Source organism: Mesocricetus auratus, unplaced genomic scaffold (assembly GCF_017639785.1).
Source record: "Mesocricetus auratus isolate SY011 unplaced genomic scaffold, BCM_Maur_2.0 Super-Scaffold_100014, whole genome shotgun sequence".
Taxonomy (NCBI): domain Eukaryota; kingdom Metazoa; phylum Chordata; class Mammalia; order Rodentia; family Cricetidae; genus Mesocricetus; species Mesocricetus auratus.
In genome coordinates this window covers 68593977-68620369 of record NW_024429197.1, presented here as the reverse complement: position 1 = coordinate 68620369, position 26393 = coordinate 68593977, and the positions used below count along the sequence as shown (strand labels likewise).

Genomic DNA, 26393 nt, shown 5'->3' with positions numbered 1-26393 from the left:
GGTAGATGTACATAGCCACAGTCTGGAGTTAGCTTTTCTTTGACATGTTTAATGTGTCATGCTTCATATTTCTCTAGTTTTTAAAGGGTCTTTATATCTGTTATGCTCATCTGATTTACAGCAACCATTAAAGATACCGGCCAAAAGGAAAGCGCTCTTTTCAGAAACCCTGACAGGAAGCCTTGAGAAATGCATTTTGGTAAAATCACCATCAGTCTGGTGTTTAATAACAGCATTTGCTTCTTTAAATTACAAATAACAGTGAATGATTACGTGGTATGTTTATTTATCAAATGAAAATACAGACTTCTATTAAAATGTGGAACTGAGCACATATCACATCTTCCTGAAAAATGTGCCTGCTTCTTCAGCCCTAGACCATGGGCTGTGCCTCTGAGGCAGGAAGTGTGATTATTTTTTAACATTTTATCTTCAGCCTGACTGATGCTGAATTCCCAATATTTGTGAAAATGAACTGAATCCTTCTTATCTGTTTCCTAAGTGAAAGACTATTTGAAAAATAAGACCACTCTGTTTATGTGAAGCTGGGGAGAGAACAGAACAGATCCTTAATCCTGGGAAGTTCTTTATCTTGGATTTTTTTTCCTCTCAAATGCCTTTACAGAGGATTTTTTCGGCAGCTATCAAGTTTGAAAAGAAACCCTGTGAAAATTTTAACAAATAATCATTTTATACTATACAGTTCATTAAGGAGAGCAGTAATGGAGAGCTGTGTAATAAATTAGCTATGAAATATATTTGAGAGTAGTAGAACCCCAGGCATCAGGTACATGTCCCATTAGTGGAGAGGCAAGCAGATGCAGGCAAATGTAATATTTGTCAAATGAACAGAGGTTGAGGGTGGTAGATGACTAAGAAATGTCATTTTCACTTATAGAAACACAAATCTACCTATTTTTCCTTATATACAAATAAAACTAATTTCTGATTATTAGTCACAAAGCAGATACTTACTAAAATAAATATTAAATACAAAAGACACATACCATAATTTATGCATCTCTGAAAATGATCCAGGTGTGATGACATACCCATGTAATCCATAAAACATTGGAAAACTAACATAAAAAGATCATAAATTAAGTTCGAAGCAAGCCAGGAATTCATAACAAGTTTCAGACCACCCTGAACTACAGTATAAGATGTTGTCCCCAAAAAAGACAGTAAGTAAGTAAAGAATAGAATTATATGACTCAATCTAAAACTATATGTAACTTATTTAATACCAGAGAGTAAAGTGATCTAGTATTTTCAGTTTGCTTGTGTGCTTTTAATTTCTTAGTAAGATAAGATACAATTATGCCCAATAGAAATATTCTGTCAAAAATAACATGATGAAAGTATCGTTTGAATTACATTCTCATCAACATGCAAAGAGTGTGAGTGAGACACCTAAAAAATATCCCTAGGAATCAGAAAGGCTCAAAGTATCAGGCTATCAGCAGTAAGAAAATTTAAAAATGGACAAGAAATTCTAAATGCATTCCTTTCTGAAAGGACTGCAGAGAAGCCTCAGAGTAGGTCAAATATAAGAACATCAGCACACACTACCGAGCTATTTCCACAGAAAAGTACAAGGTATATGAACAGGTATATTGCTTAGAACAGGATAAGAAAGGGGATATCATAAGAGTATAGAAACAAGCATTAAAATAATCTTTCAAAGTAGAAAACATTATTTTATGTTTGCAGATGAGGAAGAAGAAGCAAGATGCAGTCAATTAGATTGTCTAGGGCTACTCTACTAGTTCTGCTCACATTCTATACTGTTCATGGTTTCGCCTTCCTGTCCTTTTCATCCACTATCCTGATGTAACAGGCCTGATGGAATACATTAATGTACATCCCAGGAAGTTTAGTAAACACAAGAGTTCTGAAGAGAAATAGATTGAAACAGAGTTTGAATTATTGTAATCCATGATGAAGTGAAACTTCAGGATATATTTTGCACCTCTTGGCCCCTGTGACCTCAGTCGTATCTCAAGAATGTGATATGTTACTGTCTCATTGAGTTTGTTACATAGATTAAGTGAGAAGATATGTGAAAATATTTTTTATTGATTTGTTTGGCAGATGGCCACACACACACACACACACACACACACACACACACACACACACACACACACAAAGCAAACAAAAAAAAACCACATCAATGAAGGACAATGGAGGTACCAGTGATGCATTGATGATGTTTAGGCAAAGTCAGAGTCATGAACTTCCAGAGATACCTTACCAAAAAAAAAAAACCTTGGCTGATTTTCCAGAAATAGAACATATAGCCTTTAGGTTTATTTTCAATTGAGAGGCTACCATGCTCTAATGCTTACCACTAATTGTATTTATCTAGACACCATTTGTTATCTTAAGACAGACTCTCTTAGTAGGTTGAAAAGAAATGATCACAGTCTATTGCAGGTTGGCCAGTTCATCTTTATAGATATCATTAAATCTTCAGATGGCTAAAAGAAAATGTTTTAGCAAACCCAACACATTTCGCATCATAGTAAATAGATCAGAGCTCAAAAATACAAAGAAACAAATAAAAAAGTCTTTGAAGATTTCTGAGATCTAATAATATCTGACTTGGCTGGAGCATTTAATTCTGAACAATTTCTTTGTTCTTCCCTGGGTTGACTTGCTAAAACAATCATCCACTTATTGGTAATGATCAGGGTTGTCCAGTGAAAGACAATGAGAATAAAGAGGTGTGTGTGTGTGTGTGTGTGTGTGTGTGTGTGTGTTCTCATATCTATGAGAGGCCTATATCCTGAAGAGACATGGAAATAAAAGAAGAGAATAAACCAGAAACATGAAATAATTGCTGGTTCTGTAATACTAACAACTAACAAAGAAATGATATTGGAAGATTTTCTGAAATAATTGGAGATACAGCTAAGAAGAAATGATACAAAAATGGGGAAGAGGAGAAGGGGATACTCTATCCAGCAACATCCTTTCGATGAATGTTTGAAATAAGTTAAAGATAAGAGTGGAAAAGACCAACACAAAGATTCAGTGATCAGGAATCCACTACTCTTGGCTTACTAGTGTCTTTGGCTTGAATGGGATGACCTTTACTTCTATCTTCCCAATGTAGGTTCTTGGTACAGGGAAGTCAATAGTCAATGAATTCTCAAATATCTGGATGAGAACCAGAACTTGCATAAAAACCCAGTATCCTGGCTCCAAGCTCTGCAATCATCTGTGTTTATGAGCACAGTCACCAGAGAATGCATTAACCCAATTCAAATTCCCCCCAGAGTGCAATTATTCCAGATAGGAATGTCAACCCAGGATAAAATGCATGCAAGAAAGTCACTTTGGCAAATGAAACTAAAATGCATGAACATAAGTTTATTTTCACTTATTTACCTAGAATTTATTTGATAATTTTAACTGCATACTAATTCATAAAATGAAGAGAAAATGAGCAAGGTCTTGATTTTCTAACAGTAATTTTTCTGACAAAATTGTAAGATCAAATGAAGTGAAATCCTTTACTTCCCATTTAACTTTCATGTCATGATTAGGAGGAAAGGTAATTTTTGTAAAAATATTTGAGAGATTCATCATCTTTTTGCCTGAGGCTTCTCTTGATCCTTTGATATTCAAATATTTTTCTCTTGAAATTTCTCATGAAATCAACTTCCATGTTGATTTTTTCTTTTTTCAATTGTTAATTTGTCTAACTCAGGCAAATTTTCATTTGCCAATGGCATCCATCATGACTCCAGCAAATCATAGATTGACTTTCAAAAACTGCATGATATTAAACAGCTTTCACAAGACTGTGATTTCATTTTGAAGGTGATATGCATTGTATTCTCATTATGATATGAGTCCTCAAAATATTTTATAAACTCAATGACAGCCTAAACAGCAACATAAAAATTATTTTGACAAGATGGGAAGAAATGAGGTAGACACCTTGGCGGACTAATTTTATAACAATATTTTAATTGAATATTTTTGTATAACTTGTAGACATTTGTGCAAACAAAACTATCTGCACTCAAATAATGAGACTCACATAATAAGGATCCACAATATACAAATAATTTAAAATTCTCAAGGGCCCAAAAACTGCCAAAAAAAGACATGTAACTGCTCAGTTTCAATCGGGAAGGAAGCAGATAAAAGTATTTGTAAGTAGAATAATGTCTTAAAAGTTTATTTTGCATATGTGTTTTAGCCCCTGTTAATGTAGGATACCAAGTGTTCTAGTTAGCTTTTATTGCTTTGATAAAACACCAAAGGCTACATAGAGAGGAAAGACTTTACTTGGTTTTCACATCCCATTCATAGTCTATCCTTCATGGAAGTCAAGGCAGGGAATTAAGAACAGCAGAATTTTGATGCAGACACTGAAGCAGAGAACATGGAGGAAGGCTGTTTACTGACTTGTTCCCACTGCTTTCTTAATTTATTTTCTTATATAACCCAGGACCCTTTGCCCAGGATGATGCTAAATAAAATGCCTAGGCCTACCCACATCAATCATTAATAAAAAAAGTCCCCATATACTGGCTTATAATCCAGTTTTTTTTGAGTCATTGACTTAAGTGAGCTTCCTTTATTCAGAATTGCCCTCTCTTGTGTCTGTTTGTCATTAAAACAAGCTACCACACCAGCTTTGTGTGCTGCATTTTCCTCCAAAATCCTGATGTCCATATAGTGTAAGCTTCCTGGAGATAGAGCTTTCCTGTGGAATGCTATAGGATGGAAACTCAGTGGATTGTTTGGGTCTTCCATTGTTTTGAGTGAAAAAGGATTTCTAAAATATACTGCTTCCTGGGGGGAATCTATATTGAATCTCTAATAAGTGGTTTACAGGTGATACAGGTTTACTGATGATACAATGAAGAAATTTTGAACAATAACATAGCTGCTATATTCTTAGTCTGAGTGTACAAAGTCTACTAAGCATTCAGTTATTTCCTGCTTGCTGGTGAAGAGAAGCAACATGGGTCTGCTTTTCCAAGGACGGAGAATAAAACTGGCAGAGATGATCTGTCTTCTCTCTTATGCCTGGTCTTGTTCTGCAAAGAGGATTTGTGTGCAAAGAGCTGGCCATTTGTTGTATAGCAAGATGCAACCCATGTGTCTGTGAAAAGAGGAAGAACTTGTATGTTTTCAAACATGAATTCCAGAGTTTCCTGAATCTCCAGAGCTTCTGGGAGAAAAAAATAGTGTAACAGAATTTTTCAGTGAGGTCTTCAAATAAAATTACGTCTTAGTTTGTAATCATTATACCTCAAACTCTCAACTCCGGACAACTCCATTCAAGTCCACTGATGTTTGTTAATGCTGGCTTGTGGCTAGTGTGATGGCTCAGTAATTAGGAGCACTTACTGCTCTTGCAGAGGATCTGGGTTCAGCACCCTCACTGCAGCTCATAGGAACTCTCTGTAAACCCCATTCCAAGTTATCTGATGCACTCTACTAGGCTTTATGGCCTCAAGCCGTGCATGTGATGGCGTTACATACATGAAGTATAACATCCACGCACATAAAATAAATTATAAATAGTTATTTTTCTGTAGATTTACCTGTCATGATCTTGATCCCCCCAAAAAATTGCTGATATAAATCCTCCTCTTTATATTTGACTGCGCTCAGGGTGCTCTGTCTGGTCCTTGGCTGTGGATCTCTGCATCTGCTTCCACCGGTTACTGGATGAAGGCTTTATAATGACAGTTAACATACTCAACAATCTGATTACAGGGGAGAGGTTAGTTCAGACACCCTTTCCACTCTTGCAAGGTGTCTTAGCTTGGGTCATCCTTGTGGATTTCTGGGCATTTCTCTAACATTGGGTTTCTCCCTAACCCCTCAATAGCTCCCTCTATCAAGATACCTCTTTCATTGCTCTCCTACTACCCTACTACGTATCTTTCCCCAATGCGAACATGCAGTTGAAACAAGCTTGTGAGAATTCATGAACTCTAGATCCACAGTTGTGGAGCCTGCATAGTACCGGATCTAGCTGGGCCGTGACTATAGGCAACAGCTGTGTGTCTTGGACTGTTTGGGATGGGTACTGGCAGTGGGACCAGGATCTGCCTTTTTGGAACCCATTCCCTATGGTAGGATGTCCCTTAATCATGATGCAGGGGGAAGGGGCTTAGCCCTGCTTCAACTTAATGTGCCAGGCTTTGTTGTCTCCCCAGGGAAGGCCTAAACCTTTCAGAAGGGTGAACAAGGGAGAGTTGGAGGGGATGCAGTGCCAGGCAGGGAGGGGGAGGAAGGGTGAGGAGGAGGAACTGAAATTGGGTACATAAGATAATAAATAAAATTTTTAAAAATTAAAAGACAAAAATAAATAATTCTTTTTACAAGACTATTGTGTACTTGTAACAAGTAGAAACATATTTGCATACACATATAACACACCCTGTCCCAGCTGTCATTTTCTGTGTCTGGTTTATTTACTTGGCACTATAACAGAACCTTTTCTTGCTTTAGTCTATTATCACTTTGAATAACTCTGAGATGGAGGTAATTTTAATTCCTATTTTATTCTAAGAAAATTTGTGCTAAACAGACTAGCAATTGTATCTTAAGCCACAGGAGAAACAATAATGCAGAGCTAGAATTTGAAACCAGTTCTCTCCAACTCCTAAATTTATAAAGTTTTATCTATCTTAAATAGCTTGATGAAATATATGAGAACATATGTAGTATATATGGTATAATTAAATATTTCTATTACAAAAATTACTGCAATGAGGTGAAAAGAATAGCCTACTAGGAAAGTATTGGTGTAAGTATTCAGTGAATTCTAACATCTAAGATTTTCAAAATCAAAAGAGACATCAGTTGGCCTTAAATTACACTGCACTTAATATTTACATTGAATGGTAATCAGAAGTAGTGAACCCAAGAGCCTATTTCAACTCTAAGATGGTACAACGTTGATTATTGTAGGATATCAGCTGCTGCTTCTCAGCTGAGAATGTCTGTAATTCCAGAGTATGCCAAGAATCTATGTTATGGGATAACTCACATTCGAAATCTATATTAAAAAGAAGGCACATGTTGCTGTAAGTAGCATAATGTTTGTTTAGAATTTTAATATAAAACATAAGACTTTAAATGTGTGTTACACTTTTAGAATCTGTTTTGAGCTATACTTCCTCCAGTTCCTATGAGTACATGCTCATTCTCTGTAGTCATAAAATTTTCCCGGGAGTGAAATGATGATGAACAAGCTCTCAGCCACCATCTGACTCAGATCATTCCGCTGTCCTTTCTGTTTCACAGAAAGTGCTTCAATATTTTCTGATGAGGTCTGCCTTTCCATGGAGCTGGAAGTACTGAACTTCTGTGGAAATAGCCAATTTTATACTAAATATGGCTTTCTGAGGAGACTACAATCCTCTCTTTGTCCACTCAAGCTCTGGAAGCATATTATATCTACTCAGTCAACTATCTCATAACCATATTTAAGTCACTTAACCCTTATAGCTCATTGTCTAAACCTATCTATAACTCATCCCACTGGCTTCCTGGCACAAAGCAATTTTCAACCTGACTCTAGTTCAGAGATCTCTTCTTTCCTGGGATCTTGGTCTCTTTTCTCAGGTGCAGGAAGTATTTTGATCCCATTGATATGTGAACAGAAACCAGAGTTGACATACACTGAAGTACTTGGCATTGCCCTGGAAGTGAGTACCTGACAACATTCCTATGCAAAGTTTAGAGTAAGTCAACATTTCTTGCCTCTTCTGAAATGACCCAGGACTCCAATTCATTGGAAAAACCTAATGCCTAATGTTTTCCTGTTTAATTTCTGTAAATAAATCTCAGAGGTGATCAGTTTTACATGAACAGCATCCTGAATAGTCTCAAGTTGTCTTTGTTCTAATGATGGAGCTGAACTATGAATGATAGGTTTGAACTCATCAGTGGTGACATTTTGAAGGGAGTTATGATACAAACAAAATTTTTAATAAATGAAACCCATATTCCAAATTTTCCTACACTCCACTAGAACTGTCTAGCTTATCCATATATACAAACCCCCATAAAAACTTTTGACAGAGAAAATTTCTCTTGAAAGCTAGTTCCTTTGTAATCCAGTTCTTTGACTCTTCATAGTCCTGCCTCCTCATGCTTCTTAAAGTTACAAACTTTTCAGTTTCTGAAAAGACTAGCAAAGACTGTTTTCTTTGCCTTCAATACTCTTTCTTAATTGTACAATTTTCACATCTACCTTTCCTGGCTCAGATTAAATAAGAAGATTTGAACATATGTGGAGCTGGACTTGAATCTCTGCATTCTAATTGCTGTGTGCCTTAGAAAACTATCTTTGAGTGTGAAAATTGAGTTCAGCAATAATTATGCTATGTAAATGCTCTGATTAACACATTGAAAACAATTTTAAAAATTATTTGTAGTGTATTTATCCCAGGGTACACACATGGTTATCTCTGTTATTGTTGAGAGTGCTTTAACTGAGTGCTAAATTGCAACTGTCTCACTCTTAAGCTTTTATCTTCATTGTTCTCAAACAATAACATTTCTGATATTCTAAACTAAAATATGACAACTTTTGGCTTGAAAAGACAGGATACTTAGAATTTTAGGCATTATAGGCCCTACGATTATTTTTATAAGCAATGAATTCTGCCATGTACCGTGATGGCAATCATACATAACAGAAAGTAACTTGGATGGAAAGTTTGAATTCTAATATAAAATACTAGTTTTTACTCAACGCACATTACCCAGTATGTAGTAGCTAAATGATATGTCAATGGACTAAATATAATCCTCTGCTTTTTTTAAAAATACATATTTATTTTTTAACAGCCTTCTCCTTTGAATTATGTGTTATCCTTTGTTTCTTTTGTCCTAATATAACACAGCCTATGGTATTTATTTTCTGTCCCTCTTATAGAAAGTTCACCAGCTAGACTCAATTTTTGTACATGTTTGCTAAATAAATAAAAAAATAGTAGAAATAGCCAGAACCAACAAATTGGCAATAGGATATTGAAAGCTTTGGTGGAAGTAGATGCAAGGAAACAAGACAGACAGAGGTTAGAGTCTCAGCATGCACTCATGGATGAAGGGCTTATTATTCTTCCTACTGAAGAGGCAGTTTGCTTGTGTTGATATGCTAAGTTTTTTGCAAGATGAGAACCAACATGGTCGTGTCAGGTAGAAGAAAAGAAGTTAAGAAAGAAGAATAGTTAATACCTGGTCACCTACCTCTAGACCATGTTGGATTGTTGCCATGCAGGAAACACTTCATATTATTGAAGGTGACAAGTGCAGCTATGAGAGAAGTAGCTGAGATGCAAGATCACAATGAGAATTAAATGGTCACAGTAAAGTTTCTAATACAATGTTTATCTTTTATTTGTCAGGCAGTCTTTCTGACCTATAGTTCAAGATGATCAGCTTAATGGTCTGCTTGTTTTGGTAATGACTACTCATAAAACTTTAAAAACACATTACAGCATTTTACACATGAGCAAAGTCTATGACTGATGATGCATAAAATTCCCCTCTTCCATGTTTGGCCAATATCCAGTCCCCCAGGTTTTTTCTAAGTCTAATCACTTTAGAATAAATACCTTTTGATAGTTATTTTTGCAGTAGATTTATGTTCCTATATTCCCATGTCCAACCTCTACTATACTAGGATACTTGGGGGTCATCATAACTATGGTGCTATGGAAGATTGTGACTGCTTAATTAATTCATGTGCAACTACTTTTAATCAAGGACAAACTATGTTTTCAGTTTTCCTACTGTCCAGCTGCTACCCTGACAATTACCAGCATCATCTATAAATAAATGCCTCTCATTGTCAAGTAGAGAACATATATATTGAAGCTGCCCCCAAAATGCACGACCTTAGTAATTTAATTTAACCTGGAAAGGAAAATGCATTTTACATGAGTATCCATTGAGATATTTTGGTGTATGTGCCAGCTGCAATTTTTTCTTTTGAAGTAAAATTTTATAAAATGATTCATAGTAAAATATTGTCCTAAGAAAAGAGACTGACCACTTGTCTAGGGTATGTCTGGTTCACTCTTCCAAGTAAAGCATATTCATATCTCATTCAATAACTACTTATAGCAAACCACAACATATCTCTTAACCTTGATGCTTTCAAACTTGCTGACAGGAGTCTCTGATCATAAGAAATTTCTACTGAAATCCATGATCTTGAAATTTTGACCTGTGACTTTCTTCCTGATTTTTAAGTCCCCTTTCTTCAGTATCTAACCTTTACAGAGTTAAGAATGATACTTATTCCAGCAACTGCTTTCCTGTCAAGTCCACATCCCCAGTCCAGCTAAGAATTCTCATTTGATTAGTATTACTGGTCCCATCCTCTTGAAAATATCCCATTCATTCAACCCCATGAAGAAGATTCAAATTTTCACTCATTTATCACAACTGGCAGTAAGTAGACTTGTTTGCATAATTGGAAATTAAATTAAAACAGCCATATATATATTTTTAAATCTGGATTCATTTTAGTATCCGGAGTCTGGAGTCTAGAACCAGATGGATGTTACTAGGATTCTATTCCCATTTTTGTGAATTTGAATCTACAGCTCCTTTATCCAAGTAATTTTATCCAATTCAATCCCCCTTATTTTATCAAATGCAAAAAAGTAGGTATAAAAGAAAGGAGATGACTTGTTTGAATTCATGTTGTGAAATGACACATCGCTATGATAATATAAAACTAAGAAAGCAGCATTGGTATATAGTTGTGATATGATATGCCAAGTGCCTTGAACATGTTTTCTTAGCCAATCTTCACAGCAACTCAGTGAAAGTAGATGCTTTCACTCCTGTTTAACAGATGGTGGAACTTAGGTTTTGGGAAAGAAAGGACTCATGGATCCTCTGTGGAAGTGGGCCCAGATCCCAATAATTCTTTAAGGATACTACTTTGTTCTTTGACTCAATGTCATATTGAAATTATATCCATTTAAACCTTAGGCCAATGAGGCATTTCTGTCTAGGAGTAATAATTTTTGGTTTTGCTCCTTAATTACAAGGTCATAAAGCAGGGAAAGTTTGGTTACTAATACAAAAATATGTACTAATGTTGGATTTCTGTAGGTTTCAGTTTTCTTTCTGTTAACATTCACCATCTGTGAAATTATTATCTTAGTTTAAAAAGATTCTTCATCATACTCATGTGACATTGTGCCACCTATGGCATCATGGCTATGACAGCAACATCAGTGAGTTGCAAGCATACAGATTTCCCTTAAACCACAACAATAAGTTATAAAAATATGGCACACTTACATGCTGATGTGAACAGGAAGGGAATAAATGAGAAGTGGGGAACAAGTAGGTGTGTGACTTTTCCTGCCAACATTCCTTAGACCGAGATGAAGTGGGAGTGAATGTGTGAATATCTGTAAGGAGCAAAAATAAGTTTCCTAATTACTCAGCCAATAAAATGTAAAGACTGGGAACAGGACAGAAGAGAGAGTCAAATTATTCTAGTGTCTTCTATCCAAAAATTGTTGTGGGAAATCTTTCATTCTTATACTGCTTTTTTACTGTTGAAATGTATACCATCTCCTAAAGGAACATAACATTAAATAAATGGGACTTTCTGCTAGTCTCTTATAAGCTTCCTCTTGGGTAAATTCCTAAACTCCTGAAGGTCAGTTATCTCATTGGTCAAAGGGGGCTTATACTTTCATTATGAGATTGATATGGATACTACAGTTTGCAGATAAATCAGTTGATTCACTGAGCACTCTGTCTACCTTTCTATTTATCTTTGGAAATGGTTATTATTTTGTGGACGAAGGGTTGAACCTAATGCCTTCTGCATGTGGAGTAAGTGCTCTGCCACTGAACTACATACCACATCTACTTTCTTCTTTCTCTAGGCAGATTAAATTCAGACTTACAAAAATGTCTCTATCAGTACAGTTGTATTTAATAGGTTACCCATAATCGGGTGGTTTAGACTCTAGAAATGTATTTCTCACATTCTGGATAGTAGACATTTAAGACCAAAATACAAGCAGATTTGAAATCTAGCAAGGAACCTTTTAGCAGTGACCTCAGATGGCAAAAATTTAACAAAGATCTCTGTGACGTTTTTTGTAAGGATTTTACTCCTACTCCTGAGAGTCTTGCACTTTTCCTAAGACTCTACAACTTGATACAGTTTAGGCACACAGAAACATTAGATCATAATGGAACATATGGTAGACTCTTGTGGGAACATGAATAGAATGTTTTACATAATTTTCCATTTCAGCTATTTTGAGGATTCCAAATAAAAATATGCTATCTGTTTAAAACAAATATAAAACAGATATTGGTTCAATGCATTTTCTTTCTGAGTTTTGTCAACTCTTCTAGTTTTCTACCCTTTTACACACTAAAACTGAAGGAAGAAGAACTAGATTTCTGTTCTAGTTATTCCTTGATATTTATCTTACATATTCATTGAGTTGTTAAGCATGATGTTCTGTGCTCATTGTAATCATAACTTAAAACTAGCTATTTTCTTTTATCCTTCTGTATTTAATGAAAGTTTTTATTATCAAGTTTTGAGAGGTGTGTGTGTGGGGGGGTGATCTTGTCTTTTTTTCTGCCTTTTAATGTCTGGACTATTTACTTCAATCTCAAGCTAGTCTATTTCTTTTCCTCTCCTCCCTTTTTGTCTCTAAAAATATGTGTCATTCTCTCCCTGACTTCCTCTCTCCTATATTAGGTCTCCCTTTTATTGTTCCCTGATGTTTAGAAGATTTTTCTGAGGGACTCTCCTGCCAACATAATTCTGTGTGAATTACATTCGTTTGTGCAACCTCTCACTACATAAAGACGTTCTATTTAGTTAGTAAAAATTCTTTTTCCACTCTTTGGTCCTAGACAGAGAATTAAATATCACAAAGTCTGGAGAGTCATTAGCTGGGAAAGTTATTAGTGTGGGAAAAGCAAAATCAGCGTCTATACCTCGCAGAAACTTATTGTGTCTCAAGCTCAGCTGTGTCTTCTCCCAGGGTTGCAGACGTCATAGGACTATGAAGTGATAACGTGGAGGATGTTGTTATTCACTTAGGGACAGAGTGCATTACTGCTGCCCTGGGACCCAATAATGGAACAAGGAAGTTTGAGGATTGTATATCTTGAGCATAAACTAAGCCACCTGGGAGCCACAGGACTGGTTAAGAGGAAATGCTTTCCTCTTTAATTTAATGAAGAATGTAAAGAAAATTTGTTTTATTTTGTATTTCCATGAAGGCAATATCTAACATATATAAATTTGGGATGCCAATCTAAGATTATGGTGTGTTTATCCATGCATGATAACATAAGATTTGGTAAATAGAAACAAGGGTATCAGAACATAGAAGAGAATTTTTGTTACATAGAGGCTTTTAAACCAGACATGACTACATAGTCAGATTCTCCAGCAAATAAATAAACAACAAGTACTTCAAAAATTGACTGGGTGGGGGGTTGGAGTAGTTGGTGGGGACCAGGGAGTAGAGGAGGAAGAGGAAGCTGGGAGTAACGTGAAAAAAATTTATAAATTTTTGTTATTTTGAAAAATGAAAAAAGAATAATGAAAAAGAAATTGTAAAAGCTTATGAATAAGACTAGAACAGTAAGCCAGAATGTATACCTCTCTTTAGAAGCAATAGGTATCTATGTGTATGATATTAAGCAATTCTTTTTTTCTAAATGGTTTCCACATCTCAGCTTACATTGTCATCATTGTCATAAAATGGGGAAAGGGATGTGTCTTCATCTTACCCTTCAGCACTACTGTGAGAGAGAAAGGCATGGATAAAATTAATTTGACATATTAAAACTATCCTTTAAGCTGATTTGATTTCTAAAGATTCTCAGAAGGAACAGTGGCAAGTACAAAATCAAGCATCAAGATGAAAACAGAACATGTAATCATCAGTCCCACATGCTCTATTGACTGTGCGGATGTGAGAGGCAGCTGTCAGGAAGCCAGAAGAATATTGGTCATGCACAAGTTGAACAGCAGTAACCTGTGGAAACTCAAATGTATCCGGAACTTCAGTTACAACATCCAAGAGATGAGCAAAATGGAAATGAGTTATTTACATTGCTGTAAGAAAGAAATAGACTCCTAAACATCTGGCTGAAGATATTAGCTGCCCATTACTTTCTCAGTTGCATTCCTATTTCTACGCAATTGCTATTGGACAGTTAAAGTAGAGGATGCCCTTTTATCATTATTCTGTGTCCTTCTTTCTTTGTACCACTTTCTAGTACTTTCTCTCATTGGAATCTATTATCTGAGTAGTCTTTGGCAAGTATCAGATGCTATGTAAGGTAGATGACATACTTTAACTGACTTTTATGAAGTATCCTGCCAGAGCCAGACATCATCTCCAGGTCACCAAGAAGATTAAATGGTGAGCCCGAATTCAGTATGTAAGTCCACATTCTTTTGTCTCTTTTGCTGGAACTCTTTGCTCGTCACCTCACTGCCTTATATCATTCTTCTTACTAGAGCATTTAGGATGCTGTAAATTCTTCCTGTGATCTGAGGTCAGTTTAAATCTCTGCTATATAATAACTGGGCAAACCCAAGGCCAGGGTGTTTTTTCAAGCAGCAGCTGATATGCTGCCTTTGCTGCCTTTTTTATTTTTGTTTTTCAAATACAAGATAGTACAAGGCCCAGCAGGAGTCACATACGTGACTACCAGTAAATTGTAATAATAATACTTTGTATCAACAGAGTACTATACATTTTAGGTATTCTTGGACCAGGTCCACATTAATTAAACTACAATACATCAGAATCTTAGAGGTCAAGACTGCGGCACTTTCAGAGAGGGATAAACTGAGATGATAACGACTCTCACAAGGAACAAAATCAAGACAGATCATTTGTCACAATCACCTCTGAGTCAGATGATAGAAGTCTGAGCTGCAAGTCAACCTAAATAGTCATTAGATAAAATTGTATGGCAGAGAAATTTCTGGCTGTGAAGTCAGTAGACGTGAGTTTCTGGGCTGATCTTTTCATTTGTTATCAGCATGAAGAGAGTCAAGTCACCTTTATTTTCCTATTTTCCTTGTGCCCAAGAGCAAAACAAGAAATCAGCTGAGTAAGGCCTTACCAGGATCATCTGTACTTGGGAATTACCTGAACATAGGTTTCTAGACATTGCTTCATTGACTTTCCAATGGTGTGGCTTAGAATCATAAAGGTAGGAAAATGAGAGGTTAATTATTGGTGAATCCATTTAAATAAATGAAGATTCACTGTCTTACCCTAGTAATTCTAATTTACATCTGCCAGGAAAGGCAAAAAGAAAAGTTTTAAACACTACTCAGATTGTTCTGGTAAAACTATTCATCTGATCTTTGCAATTTTCCATTAATGATAATGACGCTTCCCCACGTGGGCAGCATTTGCCCTCCACCCATCTCTTCTAACCTCAGATATTGCCACACTATGATGGTTAATATTGATTGTAAACTTGACAGGATCTGGGCCTGCCTGAAAAATAAGCATTTGGGTACATCTCAGAGACATTAATTAGCTTGATTGACAAAGCCCACACAAGTGTCTTCCAGGAAACAGTTGATCTAGATTTATTGAGGTAGGAAAACTCTGAATGGAGATCCTTATGTGCTGGCATCCTGAACAATGAGAAAAGGAGAAAATGAGTTGAGCACAGAATCTTTTGTTCTGTGCTTCCTGATTGAAGAGACAATGTTAACTGCTGTCTTAAATTTTTATACCCTCAACTTTCATGCCTTGATAGACTTCCTATGAAACTGTCAGCCAAATTAAGCCCCTCCTTCCTTAAATGCTTTAATTAAGGTATTTTATAACAGCAGTAAGACAGTAAGCAATACACCAGCATGACTGAAAGCACTTAACATCCACTAGTACTCAACATCTGTTGTATTGGACAGATGATAGGTAATACCCTTAGGATAAACTAGAATAACTGTAGCCTTTTCACTCACATATTAAAGTAACCCAGTGTAGATACAAGGCTCTAACTATATTATATAAAGCTATTAACAATGTGGAGAACTCTGAGGATCTAATGCATTCTGGAAGTCACTCCTAGAGAATTTCTTACAGATTGATAAACAATTTGGCACTCAATTTTGGAACTTCTTAGATATTCAAAAGGTATTCTATGAAAACTGTTTTAAAATATGCTAGAAAAGAGATGATTGAATGAAAAATTACATTTTCATAAAGACATGAGTGATGGGAAATATGATCACTGCTTTTTAGATATACGGAATACTGTCATGTAAAAAAGACAATACACCTGTCGCTGTGGCTCCTGAGTGAAATCACAAAGACAGCACATCATGATAAACCCAAAGGAAAAGTTTTGAAAAAAAAAGGTTTTAAATAATGAGTTAAGAGTCTTTAAGGAGGTAGAGAGCTCAATGTTGGAAGAGGTACTTAAACAAACAATTCGAGGCATTATTAGGACACTAAGGATTGAATTATTTATAGCAATCTGACCATCTTTGTGTAAAATAAGTAAGAAAGTCCTATGAACGGACATGTAGCTATGGAATTCCTCAACATTTCAAACACTAAAATTTCTAGAACATAAGAGCAATAGCATCAAATAATAATTAATATTAGGAGAAATGTAAAAAAGTGGGGAAATGTGGCCCACTATTAAAAACACAACCCCAAGATAACCCAGGATTATAAAAATGTGTAGGTATTTTCTGGCAGTTTTAACGATAATATCAATGGACTCAAAGGAAGTGTGTTCATATGGAAGGCAGACACAGTGATGATTGCATTGAATAAAACAGTAGTGTAACTAGTGGCTGATTTCTCACTGAAACAAACAAGCATCAGAAGACGAAACACCTTTTGTCATGATTAATCTTCATTGTCAAGGTGATTGGCTTTGGAATCACCCAGGAGAAGTACCTCTGGGGCTTCCCAGAGAGTTAATGGAGGAGAGAAAACACACCCTAAATGCTGATAACACTATGCGGTGTAGTGGGGTCCTGGAAAATAATAGAAAGAGAATAAAAGAGAAAGGAGCTGAGTAGTAGCATTTGTATCTGTCCTTTCGAAGCAGAGGCAATGTGACCAGCTGCCTCACACTCCTTCCTGACACAGCAAGAATTTGTTTGGCCATGATGTCTACCATACCATACCATAGTTGATTCTTTATAGTAATTTGATCACACTATGGAGACAGTAACTTAGACTTCACCTTAAACACGCTCAACCTTGAGCAACATGCTCAACCTACAACAACAACAACACACACACACACACACATACACACACACATATATATATATATATATATATATATATATATATATATAATGAATACACAATGAAGGCAGCAGGCAGAAGCAACATGAAGTCCAAAGCTGCCATGTGTGGCAGAGACTTGGGAGGAAACCCAGCAGCAGAGGCTTCTTGAGAGTACAAAAAGAGGCCCTTGAAGTGGGAGGTTCAGGATACAATCTTTGTAGGTTTCCAGGGCAAGAGGGCCTTTTGAAGTCCTGGGTTTAAGGAACCATATTAGTATGTACAGACATGCTATGTCAGAAGTGACTGGGAAGCCTGAGATCCTGAGAATGACTGCTGGAGACACACCTCAGGAGGCAGTGAAGATGGAGACCCACCTCAAGTGGCAGTCATGATGGAGTGCAGCAGCATCCTTGAGCGAGAACCAGAAAAGCATCCAAGGTATTCCAGGCAAGTACATCACAGTTCACAGAAGATGTTCTTTGGTCTGAGAAGAAGATTTAAAAGATTATTTCGGTATGAATAGGGAGAAAGCATTGATTGTACAGCAAAAAATAAATTGCTTCACCGGAGTGTCAAAAATATCGGGAGTTATCATCTCCGCTCATACTGCAATGTGGAGAAGGTCCGAAACTAGAAGTACAGACTGGATGCCAATTCACTTACTCTGCATTGTCCATTGCTATGCAGAAAGATCCAGTAAAGAAAATCTTCCCAGAAGATATAAATCTTAACATCACAAGGATAAGTTTAGGGAGGACTTTGGTGAATTTTGCAAAGGTTGGGGCCATTCAGCTTCCCATAGATCTCAGGTTCAACAAAAGATTGAGTTTTTTATGAATTTTAAAGAAGTGGGCTGCAGAACTAAATAGAGAGTTTTCAATAGAGTTCAGGGTGAGAGTGCACCTCACATTGTAAAATGACTGAGAGGCAGTTGAGAAAGTGCTCAACATCCTTAGCCATGCGGGAAATGCAAATCAAAACAACTCTGAGATACCATCTCACTCCTGTCAGAATGGCTAAAATCAAAAACATCAATGACAATTTATGCTGGAGAGGATGTGGTGAAAGCGGGACACTCCTCCATTGCTGGTGGGAGTGCCAACTGGTTCAGCCACTTTGGAAATCAGTATGGAGATTCCTCAGAAAAATGGGAATAAACCTACCACAAGACCCAGCAACTGCACTCTTAGGCATATATCCAAAAGATGCCCATTCATACAACAAAGATGTCTGTTCCACTATGTTCATAGCAGCTTTATTTGTAATAGCCAGAACTTGGAAGCAACCTAGATGTCCCTCAACCAAAGAGTGGATAGAGAAAATGTGGTACATTTACACAATGGAGTACTATTCAGCAGAAAAAAACAATGGAATCATGTGATTCACAGGCAAATGGATGACACTAGAAGAAACCATCCTGAGTGAGGTAACCCAGTCACAAAAAGAGAAACATGGCATGTACTCTCTAATGTATGGATTTTAGGCATAGATCTGGGGCGTGCCAGCCTACAATCCTATGGCCAGAGAGTCTGGGAAACAGAAACTTCATTTAGTGGCTGATCGAAGAAGAGGCAGACTCCCTTGGTTAAGTACTGAGCTGAACTCAAGAAAGCCAGTAACAGAGAGGGAGGACTGATGATCAAAGGGATTAAGACTGGGCTGGTTTAACCCCCAGAAACAGCTGACCAGACAAAGGTTAACTCTTGAATCCCAGGCATCAGACTGGGAATACAGCATGGGACTGATCAAGACCCCCTGAATCTGGGTGTCAGTGAGGAGGCCTAGGTAATCTACTGAGCCTTGGGCAGCAGACCAGTACCCATCCCAAGTATACACACGGACTTTGGACTCCCATAGAACAATGTGAGGTGCACTCTCACCCTGAACTCTTGGGGAAGGGTCTAGGCCCTGCCCTATATGAAATGACAGACTATGGACACCCCCATGGAGGGCCTCATCCTCCCTGGGGGAATGAGGGGATAACGGGGGGGGGTTGGGGGGAGGACACGGGAGGAGGGGAGGGAAAGGGAGAGGGACCTGGAACTGACTTGTGAAGCAACCTTGTTTCTTATCTAAATTTAAACTGGAAAATAAAATTTAAAAAAAGAAGCCTCAGTGAAGAAGACTAGAGACAAAAAAGAAAATCTGAACTTCTAGTAAACACTAGTATAAAATCAAAGTGGTCTACCCACAGAGGTATGTCAGCCATAGACACATGACTCTGGGTGTTGTGAAAATATTAATGGAAGAAACTGAAGAAAAGCCAGAGGTAAGGTCAGTGAAATACAGACTACAAAATGAACCAGTCAAAATTGATACGGACAAATGCCTTCCTAGGTTGGACGGGGAGAAGACACAAATACATAACATCTCTCTGGCTGTCCTGTGCACAGTTGTTGTTTTTTTTTTTTTTTTCATTTTGATCCTGGAAATCTATGTCATGTTTCCTATTTCTGTATTATTACTTGGCTAGTTGGTTTAAGCAGCAAATTAGTGTCTTACGGACTAGAGAAAGATTGGAACTTATTTTATTAGTGGGTTTTATAAAACCAAATTGTAGAATTGGCTTCTTGCAACCACTCTGCAGCAAGCATCTGTGAACCCTGGTTAGATTGGGTGAATTTTGTCTTGTAAAAAAGTGGTACATTTTGTGACCTTTTAATATTTATTTCTTATGTCTTGGATACCCCATCATATAAATAGTAAATTACTGTGGTTTTTGGTACCTTCAGGAAACCTAATATATAGTATTTCACACCTTCTTGCCATAGTCTGGATATTTAAGTAATCAAGCTTTGAAGATAAAATTAAAACATGTTTATCACCAAAAATGTAGGTAACATTCATATATCTGAGGACAGAAAGTTTGAGAACACAAAATAATTTGTCTCTCAAAGCCTGGAATTACATGAATCACAGAGGTAGCTCATTATCTGAAAACTATAAACATATCTACGGGAAAGATATAAGAACAAAAATATTTTCTAAAAGTAAATATGAGAAAGCAATTTTCTATTTTATTAATTTAGCATGGACGCACATGACTAGAACAGAAATTCTATAGTGCACATATATTTCAAAGATATAAAATACAGGGCACTATACAGCATTAGAGTGGCAAATACATTCCTGATGCTCCAGAAATTTCAATGCGTAGAAATAGGTACATGAACTGCAGCCAACCATAATAAGGAAAGAATGCCACTGGAATCCCTCAGAAACCATTTAAAAACATATAGCTGAAAAGTAGAAGAATTAAAATTAAATGCTACAAAAATATTTGATCAACCCAAATGTAGGCAGGAAAGGACAAATAGCAAACTAATTTTAAAAAGCACACCTAAATCCAACTATATGAATAATATTAAATCTAATTTAATTCAACATTACAATCAAAAGTCTGAGATTGTTAAACTAAATAAAAAAAGAATATAATATTATAGAGTTATGCTTTAACCATGAATTTAAGGAATCTGAAAAAAAGATAATGGAATAAAACCAGTGGGCAAACTATAGGATTAGGTGTTGAAGTGAGAATATGAATACCAAATGAAACTGTCTTAAGAAAAATCATAGCCGAGTGGTGGTGGCACACACCTTTTTTTCCCTCAATATATGTTTTTATTTAAATTTAAAACATGAATGCTTCACATGTCAATCCCAGCTCCCTCTCCCACCCCTCCTCCCTTGTCCCTCCACCAGCCTCCCCTGGCCCCCACCCCATGCCCACATCATTCCCCTGGGAGGGTGAGGCCAACCTTGGGGGGATCTCCAAAGTCTGTCATTTCATCCAGGACAGGACCCACACCCTTCATTGTATACGAATGATCTTTGGGAGCCCATTCCAAATAGAGGGATGCTCTCTCAGCCTGGTGGCATACACTTTTAATCCGATCACTTGGGAGGCAGAGGCAGGTGGATCTCTGGGAATTAGAGACCAGTCTAGTCTATAAGAGCTAGTTCTAGGGCAGCCTCCAAAGCCACAGAGAAACCCTGTCTCGAAACCCCCACAAAAATCATATTTCAATTTTTTATAACATAAAGTTTGCCTATCTTGCTTCCTAATACATCTCAGGAACACCAGCTTAGGGTGGATCACCCACACTGTGTTGGATGCAGTCCTATCCAATACTGAAAATGTTCACTGATTTGCCATACATCAGTTCAGAGTGACACAACTCCTTAATTGAGGTGCTCTCTTTCCTAATGACTCTAACTTGTGTCAGGTTAACAAAACTAGCCCTCTTCCTATCTTTCATCTTTCCTCTGACTTTCTTTATCATTAATACACACACACACACACATACACACACACACAAAGATTATACATAAAAACAGTGAGAAGACGTGTTTTACCTGTATCTGCTGAGAACAGGTTGCAAACAAATCCTTTTAAATGTTTAAAGGGATTGGGTGGGGGGCTGGGGGACTGGTGGAAGGACAAGGAGGAGGGGTCGGAGAGGGAGCTGGGACTGACATGTGAAACATTCACGTTTCTAATTTAAATAAAAACATATATTGAGAAAAAATACTTCTTCATGACATTTTCCCGTCTATGACATCTCTCACGTATAAGTCTCAATATGGTGATATTTAATAGTTAAAATTAATACTGAAACTGTATTATTATTTAATCTATCTGTCTACTTAATTTTCCTAATTGTTTCATTTAGGTTATCTATTTTAACAAAAATATCCAGTTTCTCTATTTCAGATTTGAATCTTAACGTTACACTGCACGGCAATCACATCATGTCCCTTCCACTTCTATTTTTATGGCCAGATTCCTCAGTTCCTATTGTAATTCAGGTTAGAAACTGTATGTCTTCTTTGGTAAGGCACTCCACTTAGTTTGAATTTAAATGGTACATTCTTTATAACTACTAGGCTTTAGTTATGTCTTTGTAGCACTGAATGTATTAGGAATAACATTGTGCCTTTTTAAATCAGATCTGTTTCTTCTGCTTTTTTATCATTTGATGTTTTCATACATTTATGTAATAACATTAGACATTTTTACCCCTGTCTTCATATTCCATCCTCCTTCTACTCAAGTCTATTTGCCGTATTGTTTCTGTCTACTATCAGGTATTTTCTATTAAAGTTTTCCTCTGAGGTTACTGGTTTCCATTTTGTTATAGTATGTCTCTTATTTAGAGGCATTTAAGACCCTCAAAATATATAATCCCTCATTAAACTTTTAACTACTGTTGTGAGTGAACTGCTGTTGCTATGATCTTTACCACAGGACATCAAGGCAGGTAACAGTTGATACTGAAAAATTATCAATTCATTCAAAAGAAATAGAAGTCATGAATGTGTTTATGCCTAATAATAGAGTTTAAAAGACGTGAATAAAGTAACAAGGCACATTTAAGATTATGATACTCTTTCCCAATTATTAAAATAATAAAATCTTAATGATATTTTCTTAGTTTCTACTGTTGCTAAGATAAAACCTTTGTCCAAATGTACTCATGAGAGTAATGGTGTTTTCTATTTTTATTAATGTTTTGATTGTCTTAAGTCACAGTTCAAGGTATAGTACATCAAGGTAGGGAAGCCTACATAGAAAAAGTTTCCAGTAACTGGTCATATGACATCCACAGTCAGGAAATAAAAATAGACGCATGCCAGGTGCTGCTCAACTTCATTTCCTCACTTATATACTCTAAGATTCTCTGTCTAAGACAATACTCATCCATAATTAATACGGGCTTTCACATGTAAGTAAACATAATCAAGATAAATCCTCGTGACAAATTCAGTAGCTTATCTCTCAAGTGGTCACCAGAGCCTATCACATTGACAACTTACAGGAAGTATCACAAAGACAGATCTGAACAAAGTTATCAGATCTATTGGTATAAGTAACAACGATACCTCAACATACAATGTAGTGTTGATAATACATTTTTTCAAATGTACATAAAATAAGCTTCAATATAAAGCACATGCTGAATTATTAAATACATCAATAATTTTTACAGTACCAAAATCATACAAAATTTAGCTTTTAAACAATTGGGATTATTATATAAATCAAAGGTATATATTCAGGAATATACAATAAACACAAACAAAAGTATAACTATAAGCTACAATTGTAAAAGCACAATTATTTGTAAGTTAAAGTGGTAGAAGAGTGAGCAGTGACATTGCTTAAGAAGTGGTATTATAAATTATTGTAAATATAGATTCCACATTATGGTTCCCTTAGGGAATTTTTATAGAGAAGCATTTTCTTTATAGATATATGATCACTTGCTATTTTCATATTAAACTGAAAAATCTACAGTTGAAGAAAGACTGACAATGGCAATTAAATATAGTTGGGTACTTAAGTCAGAGGTAGCTAGTACGAAACAAGCAAGGCCAACAGCTTCATAATTAATACAGCCTCCTGTGTGTTTATTTGGGACTGATGTGGCTCTGGAACTAGGCTGGCGGGGAGGCTTCTCTTTACAGTTGGGGATGTTTGAATCCAAGGTTTGGCAGAGGACTTTCTCAATAAGGGAAGGAAAACTTGACCGGATCTGCCATTATCTTCTAAGACAGTGTGATCTCCCTGAACAGAGGTAAGATCGGGACTAGTATGTGTCATAGAACGTGCTCATCTCAAAGGTTATGGTTACTATCCCTTTAGGATTTTTTTCAGAAGTGAAATGGTCTAACCTAATTTTCCCCGATTCTACCTTTTAGATTGATGACACTATGGTGGCTTCAGGGAACTACAGAAATGAAGTAGCAGCAGTGGTGACAGAATCACTTGGTGGCACAAGCCACATAAATGCCATTGGATCTTTATTAGAATGGGATCAGGATGCTTCCAAGCAGCTGACCTCAGGAGGCTATTTCTGCCAGCAGACTATAGCATAAAATTGCATCTACATCTGTATGCACATTTATATAATTTATGGATTTTATTTTGTTTTGTTGTATCTCATAACTATTTTTTCTGATATGAGTGTTCTTTAAGTAAGATGAATATCTATGTGAACATGTATATTAAATTTATATATAGTGGTGTTCTCAGCAAGGAAGTTTTCTTTTATCATTATCCTCTTAGAGTGCTGTTCTTTTCACATTATTTAGAGAAAATAAATCAGTGCCTTAAAAATGATCAGGAAACTGGAGGTGAGGGACTGCACTTGATTTCTTTCTGCCAGGTGATGATCTTCACACTTGCAAGAGAAAAACAGAATCTGACAATACAACTGTGTGTGCTAAGAACCAGTGTGCTAGTCAAAATCAGGGTGCTAAGAAGAGGGAGGTGGAGGGGAACATTAGGAATTAAGAAAAGTGGTTAAGATGAGTGCTTCAAAAGGTCAGGCAGCTAAGAGTCCCTTGCCGGGCGAGAATCAGAAGTCACACAATTCAACCCACACAGGCCCACATGAGCGACCAGAATAATTGATGATATAAGAGCCAGGATCTGCGTAATTCACAGCATTTTATGCCTCCCACAGACTTGCAGCCCAACTGTCTCATGGTAAACACAACAGAACTCAGGAGATGCAGGGACTACTTGAGGCTTTAAAGTGTTAGTGTGTTTGAATGTAAAAGGGCAAAGAAAGCCATCCTGATATCAGCCACTATACGTTTTAAAGACAGAGTATTGATTACCCCCTGTGCATCTGAATTCCCATTCACAATAATATATGTACAGTGTAAACAGATAAACAGGAGAGGATACTCAGACTCAAGACTTCAATGTGTTTATCCTGCTCTTAAATTGCAGTAGCATAGGCTTGCTCTTACTACATACTAAAAACATGTCTGTTCTCTGTTGAGATGCAGACATAAGAGTGCCTATTGGAAAAGTCAATGATATTCAAAAACTATGCTAGTATCTGATACTTGGCCCTTGGTTTTTAAGGCATAATAAGATCAGCAAATATTAATCACACCCAATTAATGATTTAGACTTGACGAATTGGAATCACAGCTTTTCCTGCCTTTAAAAGGATTTGGGATGTAGGTAGAGAAGAGCCGGCTGGCACAGGATATTGGGACTCTTCCCACTTGCTGTATCAGGAGCTGAGTGATTTATCACAGAAATAGCACCATAGAATCTCAGTATTGATTAAAAAACAACTTACTTGAACCCAACTTGGTCTTTTGCTATCACAGTCCACAGCTCTGGCTAGAGTTAGGATCTTAAATAGTTCCCCGTTCCCCATTACACATGTGCTGAAAGCTTATTTCCTACTATATACTATCATTGGTAGATGGCAAAACTTTCAGGAGCTGGGTAGTTACCATTGCTGGCTTCCCCTTGAAGATACTAGGGCCATGGTCCCTCTTTACATCTCCTCCATTTTGCTTACCTGCTCCCATGGAGACACTAACGAAGCCAATACTCTTGTCTGCGCTGTAACGACAAGCAGCACACTTGTTGAGAGTATAGGTAATTGTTTATTATAGAAATTACTTACAAGAGATAACGGGCAACCAAGGTGACTCAGTACAGCTTTCGCCACAGAACAGGGAGCCGAAAAGAGAGCATGCTTCTCTCCTGCACGGTTTTTTATTCCCATCTCCGTACACTCCTCTAGCCATGCCTAAAGTGGTTCACTGCGCTTTCATTACCACATCCATATGTGCCTCCAGCATTCAGCATCACTAGTGGCGCAGTCCTAAAGTCTCCTCCTACACTTGTCATATGCCCAAAGCAACACAGCTTTGTATCCATAAACTTTTACAACTAAAAGCAGAAATAGATTTTTCCCCTTTTCAAGTTAATATTCCTCTTCATGAGAATGGAAAATAAGCAAATTATTACCTCAGATTTGGCTATCATAGCCATCTGGCTCTCTTGACTATCTCTCTATGATTTTTTTCCATATCAGGGCATGAATGAATCAGTCTCTTGTGATGGTAACTGACTGAACTTGAGATATTACTCCGCATACCTGGGTCTGTCATTTTGGCGGATTTTAAATTCATCAACTGGGTGCTGAGCCTAGTGCAGAGAACTATGAGCACAAAACAAAGAGAGGAATCCCCACTCCCTTTCCAATTTTCATAATGTAGACAGATCAGTGAATGACAGTGAACCAAGTTGCTGAGCCAAATAAGAAAGATGGATCCATGGAAAGA

The 26393-nt window shown here is 36.8% G+C and overlaps 1 long non-coding RNA gene across 1 annotated transcript in view; it reads right to left on the bottom strand.

Moving 5' to 3' along the window:
- Window positions 1-25843, bottom strand: part of LOC121144150 — a 76638-nt gene extending 50795 nt beyond the window's left edge. Inside the window, exons 1-2 of the long non-coding RNA XR_005881458.1 lie at window positions 25730-25843; window positions 17666-17775 (exon numbers count right to left, since the gene is read on the bottom strand). This is a non-coding gene — a long non-coding RNA (uncharacterized LOC121144150). The remainder of the gene's footprint in view (window positions 1-17665; window positions 17776-25729) is intronic.
- Between the last annotated feature and the right edge of the window lie 550 nt (window positions 25844-26393).